At 35.4% G+C, this 17649-nt stretch overlaps 1 long non-coding RNA gene across 1 annotated transcript; it reads left to right on the top strand.

Annotated features, from left to right (window-relative positions):
- Window positions 1-2337: 2337 nt before the first annotated feature.
- LOC128168256 (uncharacterized) lies at window positions 2338-4074 on the top strand. Its single transcript, XR_008241315.1, has 2 exons — window positions 2338-3284; window positions 3741-4074. It is a non-coding gene; the product is annotated as an uncharacterized LOC128168256 (long non-coding RNA).
- Window positions 4075-17649: the final 13575 nt, after the last annotated feature.

The following is a 17649-nucleotide window of genomic DNA, read 5'->3' as shown; positions in this document are numbered from 1 at the left end:
GAGGACGGATTTCGTCAACGATTTCGTATGTGTCGACCTGAATCAGGTGAGACTTTCTCTCAATTTTCTGTTCGTCTTGGAAGTTATTTAAATAGATGGATAGAACTTGGTAGAGTGCCTAATACCTTCGACGGATTGTATGATCTTGTGCTTCGAGATCAATTCCTTTCAATGTGCAACAGAGATTTATTATTGTTTTTGAAAGAACGTATACCCAAAGACATTGATAAAATGTGTAGGCTAGCTGATCAATATAAAGAGGCCCGTCATGTTAATATATTGTCGTTAGTACATTCTGGCAGGAAAGAGTCTACTACTGAACCAAGGAACGGATCACCAAATATACAGAGAGACCAGAAGGAACAGAAAAGTACGAAAGATGCAGCAACAACAGAAAAACAGGTACGCTGTTACAAATGTTCCAAGATAGGACATGCTTCATTCCAGTGTCCACAGCAACGTTCACGACCTAGAGAAGATTCGCGGAGCGGACATCCCTACCAAACACAAGGTAAATGTTCAGCATTTACTTCCGTAACTACAACAACGTCTGTCTCGTATCCAAAGACTGATGATTTAGTTAGTACATCTTCTTGCAATGTGACAGCTGCTTTAGAGAACATGCCTTCTTGTGATGGTAGACTAAATGAACATTCAGTTAGTGTGTTAAGAGACACGGGTTGTAACGGTGTAGTGGTTCGTAAAGACTTGATTTGTGATTCGCAGTTGACTGGCAAGTGTCGAGAGTGTGTTCTTGCAGATGGATCCAAGATAAAAGTACCAGTTGCGTGCGTGAGTATTGATACACCTTACTTTATAGGAGAAGTTGAAGCATGGTGTTTAATGAACCCTTTGTACGATGTAATCATAGGAAATATTCCAGACGCAAGAGATCCAAAAGATCCAGATATGAGGTGGAGTCCAAGTACCGCCAATGCAGTGTTAACTAGACAACAAGCTCGCCATGTAGGTAAAAAGACTAAACCAATTTGTGTTCCAGATATTATTGATTCTAGCGTGAGTCCAGCCGACATATTACGAGAACAAGAAGAAGATGCTACTCTGGAAAAGATCCGTGGTTTAGTAGGAAAGGATACAGATGCGGACGCCAAAGTTCATTTTATAAGAAAGAAAGGTATGATTTATCGAACTTTTCAATCGTCTAATGTTGAAAATGGCAAAAAGCTCACACAGTTAATTGTTCCTAAGAAATTCAGGACGAAAGTCTTAGCCCTCGCACACGAAGCTCCGATGTCAGGACACCTAGGCATTAGCAGAACGATTGACAGAGTATTAGCAGAATTCTACTGGCCGGGAGTGCAGTCGGATGTGAGGCGATTTTGTCAGTCATGCGACATTTGTCAGAGGACAACTCCAAAAGGCAGGACTACTAAAGTACCTTTGGGTAAGATGCCATTAATTGATGAACCTTTTAAACGTGTTGCGGTAGATCTGGTCGGCCCTATTCAACCAGCAACGGACCGAGGGAACCGGTACATCTTAACCCTGGTAGACTTTGCTTCACGATACCCAGAGGCAGTGGCGCTAAAAGGTATAGAAGCTGAAAGAGTTGCAGAGGCTCTTGTTGAAATCTTTTGTAGACTTGGAGTACCTGTCGAGATGTTAACTGATATGGGCAGTCAGTTTACTTCGGAGCTGATGGCTGAGACAAGTCGTCTACTTTCATTTCGACAACTGACGACAACACCGTACCACCCCATGTGCAACGGTTTGGTCGAGCGTTTTAACGGCACGCTGAAGCAGATGCTGAGACGACTCTGTGCTGAGCGCCCTAAGGACTGGGACAGATATTTGTCTGCAGCGCTGTTTGCCTATCGTGACACCACCCAAGAAAGTCTCGGATTTTCACCTTTTGAATTGGTTTATGGTCACACCGTCAGAGGTCCAATGCGGATTCTTCGTGAGCTATGGACAAAAGAGGTAACAGATCCTGATATTAAAACAACTTATCAGTATGTTGTAGTTTTAAAAGATCGTCTTCAGTCAACCTGTGAGTTAGCTAAAGAGAATCTGGAGAGATCGTCACAGAGATATCGCACCTACTACAACAAACGGGCGAGACAGCGAGACATGAAAGAAGGCGAGAAAGTTCTTGTGTTGCTTCCTACCGCTAGCAACAAGTTACTGATGCAGTGGAGAGGACCTTACATAATAGTCCAGAAGGTAGGGAGTGTAGATTACAAGATTGATGTAGACGGAAAGCTTAAGACATTCCATGCTAACATGCTGAAGCGATATGTTGATAGACAGGACGATGACAATATTAGCAGAGACATTGTAGGAGTAGCAGCTATTCAGGAGTTTTCAACACCTACCACTAAGAAACAGGTTAGGTCATTTTTGGGACTAGTTGGTTTCTATAGAAGATTTATACCTAACTTTTCAGCCATTGCAGCCCCGCTGACAGATTTGACACGGAAAGGACAGCCTAACAAGTGTATCTGGGGACAGCAGCAGGAAAATGCATTTACATCGCTGAAGTACGCACTCATGGTAACACCTGTGTTAAAATTACCCGATATTAGTAAACCATTTATATTGCAGACAGATGCGTCAGATGCAGGTGTTGGTGCAGTGTTGTTGCAAGAGGAAGATGGAGTGAAGAAACCGGTTTTCTACGCTAGTCAGAAGCTGAAGTCGCACCAGTTGTCCTACTCTACGATCGAGAAGGAATGTTATGCTATAGTCTGGGCGGTCCAGAAGTTCCAAAGGTATTTATATGGAAAAGAGTTCCTACTGGAGACCGACCACCAACCTCTAGTTTATCTAAGCCACGCCAAGGTATCTAATGCTCGTTTAATGAGGTGGGCATTGTTATTGCAACCGTACAGATTCCGGATCGTCGCAATTAAAGGTTCTGAAAACGTCGGTGCAGACTGTCTAAGTAGACTGTAAATATGTTACAGTACATTTTGTGTATATTTTATTGACATTTTTTTTTATTGATTGTGTTTTTTTCAAAAGTTTATGAAACTTTCTTGGATAGGGAGATAATGTCACAATCAATAGATTTATTCATTCTTACTATTTTCCTATAGGGTACCTCTGATTTTTATTCTATGTTCATATCCTTTTTGGTGCCTCAATTTTATCAATTCAGGTATTGGTCAATATTGGACTATACTCGGACTGTTCTATTTGTTTACTATGATGCTATAAATACCCATGTTTTTGGTCAGTGAGCCGGGGTCCATTAGCACGCACTGCAGTAGTAACACGATGTATAGCTAAGTGTATTTTTACGGTAACCATCTCCATTAGGGGTAAGTTCGTTTTTCCTTATACTTTAGTCTTGTTTATAATATTTAAGACTTTAGGTAACTGTTCTTATACGTGTTCGATAGTATTTTCGTGTTAACGTTTTACATACTTGTTTATTTACCGTAGAGTTATGGTGCGTTTGTGTGACAAGCGTGGTTTGCTAGTTTATTTGTGAATTTATATTTCGTAGTCTTATACGGCGTTATTGGTCATACATTGACTGTTTTGTAATGTTAAGGGGTCTTATACACTTAACTTTATTGCATGTTAAGAGGTCTTATACGCTTAACTGTGACTGTGTTTGATACGTTAAGGGGTCTGATACACTTGACGGTTTTGTAAAGCGAGTATTGCTCGGTGTGATTGTATGGCGTGCAGTTGCGGTAATTAGGTAAATAAGTATATTGTGAAAGTGAAACGTTTAATTAAAAATATTGTTATTTATATATTATTAAAAGGTTCCAGCAAGGCTCCAGCAATGTTCCAGTGATGATTCGGCCATAGTCACCAGTGTTCCGGTATTGAACATCTTACCACCCGTGTAACCTCCTTCGAGTATTCACTTACTACGCTGGAAGCCGGTGGACGGAAGCCGTCATCTTAGGACGTGGTACCGAAGGAGGACACATTGGAGGAACACTGGAGGGACACTGCTGTCCAATATACCACCATAGGACATTGACGAATCAGATATTAGAAACATTTTTTGTTTGTTAATATTTTGTGTGTGTGTGAATGTGTATATTTGTAAATTTATTGATTTTATATATAGATAAAGATTGTAAATACTTATTGTTGTTTTCATTGCTTGACTGGTTAGACACACGACGGCTGTCGTGACACCCACGTAGTCCATACATCGGTTATTTTTCGTGTATGTCAAGAACGCAAGTTGAATTTGAATGGAATATGAATTCTCCTATTTTAAACATAATTAACGCGGTAAATATGAATTTTCGATTATATACCATCTCCTTAAATGATGTTTTAGTGATAGAACGAGGTGAGATTGCTCATTTACATTGACACTCACGTTATCAAGCCCATCAATAGTCCAAGCGTGAATCCCATTAATCAAGCGAAAACTGTCATGGCTGCTGAAAAAAAACGACTGGTAAACATGCTGATGTGTTTCATCTGGTTTTGATTTACATGTATATACGGTTAGTTTGTTCAAACTGAACTAAAAAATCATCAGGAAGTCAAATATAAAAACGGTATTTTCAAACCGAAGTCAGCCGCATGAAAAAATTAATGTTGCACCATTACGGAGATCCTATGGAATTGTAGCGCTCTCCAGTAAACATCAGATATTAAAAAAAATCGGAGAGGGCTACATTATTGCAGCGAATCGAAATACAGTTGGGATTCAGTTATCCAAACGCCAGATATCCGAACGATTTAGTTTACGGACTATTTTATTTGGGAACACATTTTTTATCTATTACTTTGTCTCAATTTACATTCCAGATCAGGACAGCCTGCCCCCCCCCCCCCAAAAAAAAAATCTGTATAATTTTTTTAACTGGATGATGAAATCTATTAATATACTTTCATGTTAAAATACTGAAATCTAATTGGTTTAGATGCAGTTGATATTTCGTTCTATTACCCTCAGCGTAAGCAACACACATAGCAACGGATAACACTATATAAATAGTTCCTGTTTGGGAGGGTAACAGTTGAAATTGACACCCCGAGAAAACCATTGTCAACCGACGCGAAGCGGAGGTTGACAATGGTTTTCGAGGGGTGTCAATTTCAACTGTTATCCTCCCAAACAGGCACTATTTATTTTGTTACACTGAATGTCTATTTTTAAAAAAATGTTACTGCTTTTATATAGGAATAACGTGAATTCTACAGCGAACCGTACGCGCATAATTTTCGCGCATGTAACATTTTTTAATGTTACCCGTTGCTAAGTGCGTTGCTAACGCTGAGGGTAATAGAAGAGATTATGAACTGCGTCTTAACCAATCAGATTTCAGTATTTAACATGAAAGTATAACACAACGAATTGTTACATGTGCGTAAATTATGCGCGAACGGTTCGCTGTGGAATTCAGTCTTTTCTATATAAAAGCGGTAAAAAATCTCTCAAATTAAGACATTCAGTATAATAAAATAAATAGTGCCTGTTTGGGAGGATAACAGTTGAAATTGACTTCCCTCGAAAAACACGCTTCGCGTCGGTTGACAATGGTTTCCTCGCGGTGTCAATTTCAACTGTTACCCTCCCAAACAGACACTATTTATATAATGATACTCCGCTTAATCCAACAGAAAAATTACGCCTTTCAGTTGAGTCTCACAACCTTTTCACCTGCTAGACCCCCATGAGAAGTTTGTATAAACACTCTGACTTCTCAACACCCCTGCGAATGTGATCGGAATGTTTTCTTTGTCATTGCTTAGTATGTAATAAATCCAAAGGTGCTCGAATGAAAGTTCACGAGAGTTCCCCGAGATTTGTTCAGTTCCTGTGAAATTTCGAGCGGAAGTATAAGTGTTTGGATAATATTCTCAAAATAGGTAAGTACTGGTCGGTTTTCATATCCATCCAAAGTCAGTTAAAGTGCCCCAAAAATTTTCAAAAAACGGCTCAGAACAGATATCGCAAGAAATGTATAAATTTGGATAGAACAATATCTGAATGACCAGAAAACACATATATGAGCTCTGGAAAATCAGATATTATATTTTTCAGACATATTTAACAAACCCAGTGTAATTTTAGAAGTGAATTACGTAACTTCATGGAATACTATACAAAATGTAAAATAAATTTTTATTGTAGCATTCAAAATAGTGTTTTAAGTAATAATACTTGATGCAGATAGAGTAACTATCCAATTAAAAACCATAGTTCAATGGAAAATTGACTATCAATTCTAAAATAGTCCATTTACCACATAGTATCTGTAAGGTAAAAAGTAAAAAAATGTTGTCTTATAAGAAACTTATTTTATTTATTCTTTTTTAAAACTTACATACTAAATTCAACAGAGAATTATGCATCTGCTTTCATTTGTATACCTTTTACGAAGAGATTTTTAAGTTTTTGTTATGTTGAAACTCAGAGGAAATATTTTTTTAGACATTTTTTTTTGGTCTTCTTTGTAACGTAATTCACATTAATTCTTTAAAGTGCAAATCAATACGTTTTTTTATGATTAAACAGCAGTATTTTTACAAATGAAACTATGGGAAATAAAAAAATATATTGCAATACCTATCCAAATGATAAAATATATCTCCAAAGTGTTATGATTGTTTCAAATCAGATTATGGCACATTTCACATATCTTGTTAAATATCAGGGAAATTCAAAAGCTGCATGTTCTTAAAGAAAATAATAACTACTTACTTACAGATAATAAAGCAATATTTTCTTGTGTCCATATTAATTTGATGGGAATGGGCAATGAATTATATTTCAAAATAAATCTGTAGAATAAAACAAGCAACGTAACGTAATTCACAAACGAAGTTGTAAGAGTCAATATGGAAATAAAAATAAAAAGTAAATAAAGTTAACTTATTGAAGGGATTTTAATAGTTAATCACACAAACTTTGAACTTTTCTTCATATATTTCAGAAAATTTAAGCATATTTCTAGTCTCTTCCTGCTATACTGGGTCGTTCAAAGAGCAAAGAATATCACTATTTCTCTGTACTAGGAATCCAAGTTTTGTCTGTCTGTTCGGGCATTTAAAGGACTTTTCCCCACCTATCATAAATGTGATATGATATCCCTGGTCTTATTCGATAATTATTTCAACATACAGTGTTCTATAAACCATCGTACATGGTGGCAACATGCACGCATCTACTTGATACTTGCGTTCACCTAATCACCAACAATATAATTATATGTTCCAGTGCTTGCTTTCTGTAAAACTGTTGGTAGGGGTGTTACCCTCACCGCCTTGCCAAGGAACAGAGCTCATACAACAAGTTACCCACTCTTTGCAAGCCACATGGTACCAAATTGACGTTTTTGAAACTTGCGTCCCAGAAACATGATCTGCACGGCTATTACAACTCACACACCCCCCCCTCCCCCACCCCGTGAAATAACAGCATAATAACCTCTTTTTTGCGATAGTTTTCTCTAACCTTTGGTCTTTTTTGTTCCCAGGATTTCTTTTAAAGCTTTGCATATTTCATTCTAGTCATTATATTAAATTAGAACAGTAGTTATGTTTGTTCGTGAATTACGTTACACTGTTGTAAATTACGTTACACTCTAATATAGACTTATACCTCATTTAAACACCAAACGAATCAATGTTTCATATTTATGATATCAAAGTTTAACCTTTATTCTTCATTCTCAATATAAAATTCCAATAACATCATTAAAAACCAAAAAGTTTTCTTCAGTCACAAATAAGCATAATCACACTTCTGACGATTGCGTACACAACTGTAGTAGTCAAAATGGTTACCGCATGTAAACTTTCTTTCTACAAGTGCGTGTATGTTAAGCGGTGTCAATGAATAAAGATTCATGGTGATTTTGCCCCCCTTTAGGATTATTTTACAATATAAAGTAAATCGGTCATAACGTAATTCACTGTAACGTAGTTCACAGTCTTGACTTTTAATCAGAATACGAAATAAAACTGTGGCAGTTAGAAGCATTGTGTATGTAGTAACAATGATAGGCATCGGTGTGTACATCAGTCTGGATAGTTGAAGTTTGTAGCATTCAGGAACTGTTTGCAAGATTGCGTAACGTAATTCACAATTTAATGTAAATATGGAAATTTTTCGAAATTTGTTATTCTTTTTTCAAAAATGGTATCTTTTGTTAGTGAGTCATAATTTTTTTCATATCTTTGTAACATTGTGATCAGTTTTATCCATTTAACCTCACGGTAAACGCCTATTACAATTTCATTATTGATGCAAGAAAATCGTAACGTAATTCACAGCATTAAATGGGACACTCAAATTTTGGATTGTATTTTTTTCTTCGGCCAACAGGGAGAAAATTATAGACAAAAAATGTAAAGTCTATCCCCTGATCATAATAATATTCATCACTTTGCTTCCTATATTGGTGCTTTTAGATTATTTTTTTGTACCTAAATACGACCACTCTCGTTTGTGACATTTGGTTTTGATCAAATTTGGCTTATAAATTCTTTATTTTAGTACAGTAAATGGGATTAATACATCGTAATATCTTAATTCATAAGTCAGTCATACCTAGATATTAAATTTAATCCCCTTAACAATTAAAGATGGAGAATTTTGTTTTCAAAAATCGCTTGTGACAACGAAAACTGGTTTTGGGGCACTTTAACTGACTTTGGATGATCATATCATACTTTGATTTATGTTAAAGTATCAAAATCTAAAAGATATATGTCTTATTTCATCATCTAGCGGTTATTTAAAGTAAACGATGATTTAGAACAGAGTTATCGTTCGTGTTCAACAACTCTACACGTGGTTGAAATTATAAACACTGAGTTGCCTTAAAAAATCATAGCCCTGTTTGATGCTTTTGGTTTGCAATACCATGGGTTTTTTTTAAAAATGTGTGATTGTTTTGTATAAAAACTTAGTATATCGAGTCATTTTCAAGGAATATTCTGCATAAAATGGTATAGTCTGTTTCACTATTGATGCTATTACTAGGTCAGGCGCGGATCAAAAATTAATTATTAGGGGGTATCGCCACTAAGCATGTTAGTTGTTGCAACAGCAGAAAAACCGCATATTTTCTATTATCAATTTCATTTTTAGAACTCATTTTATCTACCAATTAATGAACATAAAGTTTAAAACAAGAAATCATATTGACGCAAGCGTCAAATGGGCCACAAAAAATATAATTGTTATAAGAATCATCCTTGATCGTTTACTTCAAAAACACATCACAAAGAAGAAAATAACGAGTTGATTGCACTAATTTTTACGGTAAATTTTAATATATTTTCACGTTATGAAGTTTAACATTTTACTACTATTATTTAGAATCGGGTTCGTTACTGTAAGCATTTTTAACGGTAATTGTATGATTATTGCCATAGTATGAAGAAATATCATTACCGTCTTCCTTGGAAGACGGTATAAAGAGTTGAAATAATTTTCAGTCTCCGGGCTATGCACTTCCTCTCCTTTGTGATTGGTAGAAAATACATGATGTGAAAATTTACATTTACATCATTGGTTGAAATGCTGTTCGGCGCAAGGGAGATAATTTTCTGATGATCTTTTTCACGTACGACTTAACAAATTTCGTAGATTTCAAATCTTAATAAAAAGTGAGAAAACGAAAAAGCAATACAAATTGATATGAATAATTCTCAGTCTTAGATTTTCAGGTCCAACTAGTTAAAAGTAATATTCTATCAAATATATTGAAATTATTTGTTTTTCTTCTAATATTGTGTGTTCATATATTCTTACAAAAATGTGATTAAAAAAAATGATGCGGTATGGCTAATACCGGTAAAGATATTTGCACCTTAGATAGGTAAAACTAATATCAGTTAAACAAGATGCTGAATGCGGAGGTATAACCTTGATTTTATCAAAATGATACAAGTCTACGACCCTTCATAAGATCTCTTTTACCCTTCTTTAGTCGATCTCAACTTAGAAGCTCGGGTACGCATTTCTCAATTTTCGACACGCAGGCTTAAAAGACACATTATGACATAAAAATGTTCCATTAGCCATGCTATTGAGAGGAAGATGACATTCATATAAAAAAGAATAAACTGTCTTTGATAGCTATTTGGTGTTTATGGTTTGCTCTAAAGACGGTAAGCTTTTTTAAAAAGCTAAACTTGTTTATATAAAATTTCATGTCATTCGGGTCTATGTCCCGTATACCGATCCCGATACATTGTTTTGAAAAGAATGAAAAATCCGAAATTTCCCAAATAGTGTATAGTCTCGATAAAAACGCACCTAAACCGACAGTCTATGACCTAATTTACATTTACGAGCAAAACAAAAAATATGTAATATTTTCTAAAAGGCATAAAACATATTTCTTCATTCAAATTTACTTTTAATTCATAAAAATAAGCATAGTATTAATTCTGTAAACAAAAAGCCATCCCGCAGAAACGCAGTTACAATACTTAAATGTGCATGTATATCAAATAACGGACCGCCTTCTGGCCGCCCGTAATCAATAAACGTTTAGATTTTATATTTGACTACAGGTGCCTAATTTCCAGGAAAAAGACTATAAACACGAGCCACGATTTTTACTGCGAAACTGTAATGGCCAAATAAAACCACGTTTTCTAAATTCAAATGACAATAACATTCGCAGGGGTGTCAAATCACTTACAAATATTAAAAACAATACTGGTTAGACAGGATTAATCTAGTCTTTTACATTGAATTGATAAATAGCAATGGCCGAATAAAAAGTTAAAAAAAAAAAGCGGATCCGCTCCCCCCCACACCCAGTGACAAGCTAACAATTACATCAATAGTAAATTAATTCACAGTCATAGAGAAAAAAGTACCAATTTGAAAAAAAAATTAATATTCAGCCAGGAACAGTGTCTATAATTATCAAAACAAAATTCACTTATCTGATAATTTACCTATATTTAAGCACATGTCATTGAGTCTATTACATGTATTTTTACATAGTTTTTTAGATGGATATAAAGTCTCTAACTTGTTTATTGATAAAAAGTGTGGTCTGTCCAAAGAGTTATCAGTTTATTTTTCAGTCATAATTGACAGACGGACAAAGTCAGTGCATTATGGATACTTAACACTGGTTTAACAATAGTAACCAGTGGCTAGATAGGCACCTGCTAAATTCACTTCAAGCAACACGACTTTGACCACTTATTAAACCAGTGGATTCTGACTTTGACCAATGATCAAAGTAACAAGTGGTTAAAGTTTTGGGTTTTTTTCACAAAACTATGCATGTACAATCGTAACATAAAAAGATGAATGAAATTGGAAATTCAAGTAACTAATATTTTTGAGATGATCCGCCAAATATCCTTGACCTCATTTTCTTTTCGTATGTTCAATGAATGGGAAGGGTAGATGTCAACATATCTAAAACATTTAATGTATTCGAACAGTGATTTTGTAGAGGGTAAAATATACTTACATCTGTTAATATAAATAAATAAATATCAATAGATTAAGTGCTCTATATAATAGAGGGATGACATGGTTACATCCAAATATTACTGTTTGTTAATTAAAACATACATCAATATTGCACAAGTTCTTTAATTTTTCCTGTATTGTAATCCAAATGTTTCGTGCATGCAGACAACCATAAAATGATGACTTATTGACTCCTTAATTTCATGGCAAAATGAACACATTTCAGTATCTAATATTTGGAATATAAATAAACGAGAGTTAGTGTACAGAATTCTATGTAAAATCTGGAATTGGAAACTTATCAATTTTGTGTTCATTGTGACATTTTGAGGAATCGTAAAATATTGTTCCCATTCGTTTTCTACAATATCTACAGACATTCTCTCTTCCCATTTGTGTTTTACATTTACAGGGGTTTCGGTGACAGATGTAAAAAAAAAAGTCTTGATACCTTTTGCGCCTTAAATTTTCAATATTGCCATCAAATATTTCTTCTCTCGGGACATTCTTTATCAATTCTTTCCAATGTTTTTAGATGGCTGATATTAACCCATTATAGGTTAAAAAATTAGTATGAACATTGAATTTGTCTTGAAAGTTTTCGAGTGAAAGAAAATTACCGTCGTCATTAATAAGATCATTGATAAAGAATATCCCCTTTTTTGATCCAATGAGATTTACAAACACGTTGTTTATTAATTAATATTTCATTATTGTGCCATAGTGGCTGGCGTAGAATTTCTGATGGGGCTATGGTAGGATGCTGCATAATTTCGTTCCAAGCCTGCATTACTCTTTGCCAAAAATTATTAAAATCGTGCATGGCAGTCGACAAGCCTTCTCTCCGAAGTTGCCATATATTTGAGTATCCCCACTTTTCGAGTTTATCTGCTATCAAAATTTTCCATGAGGATTTACATTGTGGATCCAAGCATTTTTTAACCCCTAGTAAGTTTAAGACTTTTTGCGAAAGAAAGAATATGTGAAACTTTCAACCCCCCCCCCCCTTATGCTTGTCATTAATCATAACATTTCGGCGGATTTTATCAATTTTACCGTCCCAGATAAAATTAAAAAAAATTTTTTTTGGATTTCTTAAAATTGTTTTGTTTTTGGGTCCGGTAGGACAGATAACGCTGCACTAATACCGGTTATGCAAGTGTTTTGACAACAGTGATCTTACCAAAAATTGTAAGGTTTTTTACAGCCAATCCATAATGCTTGTGTTTTATTAGAGTTTGCTCTAAGACCAGAACAGTGCGCAAAAGAATCTATACAGTCAAGAGCGGCATTTAAACTATCAGGATCATCAGCCAACGTTAATGCTAAGTCATCTGCGTATTGGCTATTTAAATATTCGGTGTTATGTATATTTATCCCTTTTATGTTAGGGTTGTTTTTAATTAAAGCGCTGAGGCGTTAAAATAAAAATATAGGGCGAAAGTGGGTCCCCTTGGCGAACTCCTCAGCTAATCTTTAAAAAATCAGTAAAAAGGCCATTATTTAAGACTGTGGATGATATATCCGTGTATAATATAGTGAACCAATGAATAAATGATGGACCAAATCAAAAAAAATTCTAATGTATTTACAATGAGATTCCACTCTAAAGAATCGAACGCTTTCTCAAAGTCTAAGAGAATAAGTAATCCGGGTATATTATCGGCGTTCGCTCGTTCAATTAAATCATAAATAAATCTGGTGTTTTCTCCTATGGAACGGCCTTTTAAAAAACCGGTTTGCGTTTCGCTTATAAGTTTATCTAGAATGTGTTTTATTCTATTTGCTAAACATGCAGATGCAATTTTGGGCGAATTTATTGATCAAAAACTAGTTTAAGTTTTAATTCGGTTTTGCAAACTTGTTATTTATTTGCAAAACTGGTTTTGAACTAGTTTTAAACTAACACTAGTTTTGTATTTATTGGCTTTAAACTGAAACAAGTTTCCAGGAAACCTAAAACCACCTTTGAGTGCGGTTTCGGGTTTTTTTTAATCCTTTCAAGATGGCGGAGAGGTGTTCGAAAGAGAGTTGTTGATACTCAAGTGTGGCACATGTGTCAAAGAATGAACTCAGCGAATCATATGAGTATCGTTCTAACGTTAAACATATGTGTCTCAAAGGATCTATGATAGTACACTGAAACCAGTGTCATTTTTAACTTGTTTCAAACGCCTTGAGTGAACCAATGATCTCTATTGATATACGTGTAGAAAAATGAATATTAATATATTTTTTCATAGCATCATTCACTTTTCCAAAATATTGATATGGTGTTAAAAGCCAATTTTGCAATGGGTTCGCAGAATAACCTAATATGTGGGTATTGCCAGGAAAAAAATTGTCTGCACTGTTTAATAAAGACGTTCATGCAAATGCAGATGAGTTCAAAAATTATCTTCTTTATATTTCAAGAACAAATCCAATAGGTATGCTAGTGCAATGACAGCCATTTTTCTAAACTAACTTTCCATTTAGTGCTAAACCTTCGAACCACCCAACTGGTTTCAAACAGATATGAAACTATTATCAAACCATAAACCTAAACTCGAACTAGTTTTTGATCATTAAGTTCGCCCTTTGTAATCGACATTTAAAAGTGAAATCGGACGCCAGTTTTTTTATAAACTCTTTTTGTTTTCCTTCTTTCGGTAAGCATGTTATTACACCTTGTCTCTGAGTAATCGAGAAAAATCCAGATTGATACGCAAAATTTAGAGAGTTAAGTAAAAACGGGTGCAAGTCTGACCAAATTTTTTTATAAAACTCCGCAATAATCGAATACTCTCCGGTAAATCTATTTATACTGGGAGCGGAAGCGCTCTTGCATGAAATTACCAGTCTTGAAGTAAACCCAATATTACGGAAACTATTGGATATTAACGAAGTTAAAAACGTAAAGAAATAAATTTAACAAACAACGGGCTTTGGACTGTCCACGTGTTGATACCGTATTCACTACCAACACATCATGTACATGTAATGTCATTGGTCAGTGCGTTTCTGGGTTCTGTGTTTGATATGCAAATAAGCATTCACATCAATGAAATCGAACAACCAATCGGAGAGGAATATAATAATCGAGATACAAAATTTTAGCACGGCCCGACAAGCAAACTGGCACGCTGTTAGTAAAACGATAATAACGTCAGATATTTCCTTTTATCTTTGGAAAGAGCAAAACGTTCATTTAATAATTTTGAACGCAGATCGCTGATTTCTGGTGGAAGATAAGGAAAAATGCTCACACCTGTGCCAGGCGGAAGTTTGCGAGCTGCTTCCAGGATCTCATCGCGGTCAATTAGGCTAACCATGTGGATGATGATGTTCTTTTTCCCTTGTTTACCACTTGGTAATCGATGAGCAGCTTGAAACTGGATATTCTGCACAACACCCATATCCATTTTCAACACATCCAATAATATTTTTCGTACGGACTGCACAGTTGTACGCGGTTGCTCCTTAGTTTCCCCCGCGACCCTTTTTATAATCAGGTTCCACTTTCTTCCCCATACTTCTAGTTTGAGTAGCTCTTTTTTTCTGATGAAACACTCTCTTTGATTTCAGGGATAATTTTCTCATGAATATCCAAGATGTTCTCATTGGCTCCTTGTAGAGATGCCTCGATTTCCGCTATGTTTGTTTTAATACCCTGAATTTCCTCTCGAACGCACTCGATCGATTTGTTGTGATTAATATACATGACCGCAAAGTATTCAGCCATGTCTTTTCATTCAAACATTGCTTTTACTTGACGAACATCGTATTCTTTTTTGTTTGGTTGTTCCTTCTCCGTTTTATCTGTTTTATTTTGTTTATCAACTTCCATTTCGACTGGTTGGCTGAACATGAAATCCTTGAAATTCATTGTTCACCTATTCACGTGATAACAATGGCGGGGATAAACCTGTATATCTGGTATAGAGCTCAAGAAAAGCACTGAATTAAAACGTTCTTTTTTCCGGGGGTACTTATTTATAACGTTCAATAAAAAACGACTCACCGGAGACCAGTGGTGACACGTCCTACCCCTTCATTTGCGGAACCGGAAGCAAGTGGTTAAAGTTAACCAGAGTTTTTAGCAACCAAGTCCAGGTGGTGTAGTGGACGGTAACACTTATTTTAAATTACTATTGGTAACGTTTGATGAAACTGAAGTGAGATATAAACCCCTGAAATGAGCCCAAAACCCTGGGAGTCACTTGCTGGTACCCCTACAGCCCAAATTAAATAATGGAAATAATAGCCCAACAGGTCAACAACACTGACCTAGTATTCGTATGATGCACACTTCAAAGATAAGGAAGATAATGGACCACTTTTTACCCCTATATCATTGTAAAATGTTTAAATAATGGCAAAGTTCGGGTTAGCTAACTGGAGCATTTAAGGTGTCATGCGTGCCTTCTAATCCTTATTTTGAATTTCTCTTGAGGCCATCTACCTAATCATAGTGCTTCAAAGTTATTGTGATCAAACTCAAGTCAGATATAAACCCCTGAAATGAGCCCGAACCCCTGGGAGCCACTTCGTGGTACCCCCACATCCCAAATTAAATAATGGAAATAATAGCCTCATAGGTCACCTACACTGCTTGGGTATTCGTTTGATGCACACTTCAAAGATAAGAAAGATAATGGACATTAAGGCATTGTTAAATGTTAAAAAATGCCAAAGATCGGGTGAGCTAAATAGTCTATTGTATATTTCTAGGTTCACATCAAAACATGGCTGACACAAAACAATTACTTTCGTTTTTGTTTGCGATTCACGCAGATTCCTGCTGTCTCCCAGTTCTCTATATGTGCTCCCCAACCGTGTTCTGATGATCTGTTATCAATGTTAGTTGACTTGGAGGGTCCTGTAAGGGCATTCTTTTGACGAAATTTTCTCGATACATCCACCATTGTACAGTACAGCTCACGAGTATCCCGACACCCACCGTGTAAAAAACACGGTGGAAAACGGTCTGTGTCGCACCGTGAACACGGTGTGACACCGTGTATGTGTATTGGAAAATTCAAGAAAAAGCACTGTGTCGCACCGTGGCCGCCTGTGTAACTCCGTGGCCACTGTGTTACTCCGTGGATATCGTTACCTGAGACGTTGATAGAAATAGCGTATGTTTAGAAATAAAGAAATTATGGCTCAACAAGGGTTGAAACATATATATCCTTTTCACATTTAAAAAAAAAAAGAATGTCGACTTAAGTTGCACGGACCCAGAAAATTGTCGAGGCTGTCAACGTGAAGTTAATTTTTTGTGATCTGAAAACTCGACGTATATGGGTACCTTTTAATTCATTTGTTCTTAAATAAATGGAAATAAATTCACCAAAAATATTTAATAATCAATTAATATATAATCAAAATTCAAATCAATTTAATTCATCTTGTTTTTTTTCTAAACATACGTGATGTTGTAACTGACGATCCTATTAAAATGTCGGGAGCTTAAACGTCTTATTTCTGTTATCTGTAAACACTTTCTGGTTTATCAATTAATTTACAGCCTTACTTTAAAACAATTAAAAATGAGAAATAAAAACATTTCAGATCATGTTTTTCTAAAAACATGTGCTGTTGATGTGCTGTGGTAAATAACAACCCCATATTACCGGTGACTCGAATAATTTGGACTTATTTATGTAGCAATAAGTAAACAAAAAATCACTTTTATATTATAGATTATAAATAAATACATGAACAAACTCTTGTTAAATTATATTCAAGCATTGTACATGTATTAAAAATATACCCGCATTTCATAAAATATTTTTCAACTTTATTTCCGTATAGCTGGTAATGGCCTCGTGATTTCACATGAAAAAAAATCACTCATGCGATATACGGAAGCTGATCAGATACCAAGCATTGTCTTTCATCTTGGGTTCTATACACAACAGGTGTTATTGTCTGTCTTGTTAGGTGTCATTGGAATTTACAACTAACTTTGTGTATATTTGGACGTCTGAACAGGTGTACTCGAGATGCCGTTATTCACACCTTTCCGCGAACACCTGTTTGGTATCTCATCACAACCCGTTGTGTGTATGGTCTGAAAATATCTTACTTCTACTTTGTTAGTTCAATGATTTTTCCTAATCTCTAACAAACAAAAAAAATCGTCTGTAGATATGTACACAAACAACTACACGTAAGACTATCGGCGCGTGGATCCGGGGAACAATTCAGCAACTCTATAAATGCGGGAAATTCAAAGAATAAACTTGCGATAAGAATTT

Source organism: Crassostrea angulata, chromosome 10 (assembly GCF_025612915.1).
Source record: "Crassostrea angulata isolate pt1a10 chromosome 10, ASM2561291v2, whole genome shotgun sequence".
In the NCBI taxonomy this organism is placed as follows: Eukaryota; Metazoa; Mollusca; class Bivalvia; order Ostreida; family Ostreidae; genus Magallana; species Magallana angulata.
The sequence above is the reverse complement of the archived record's forward strand: the minus strand, read 5'-3'. Positions and strand labels throughout refer to the sequence as shown.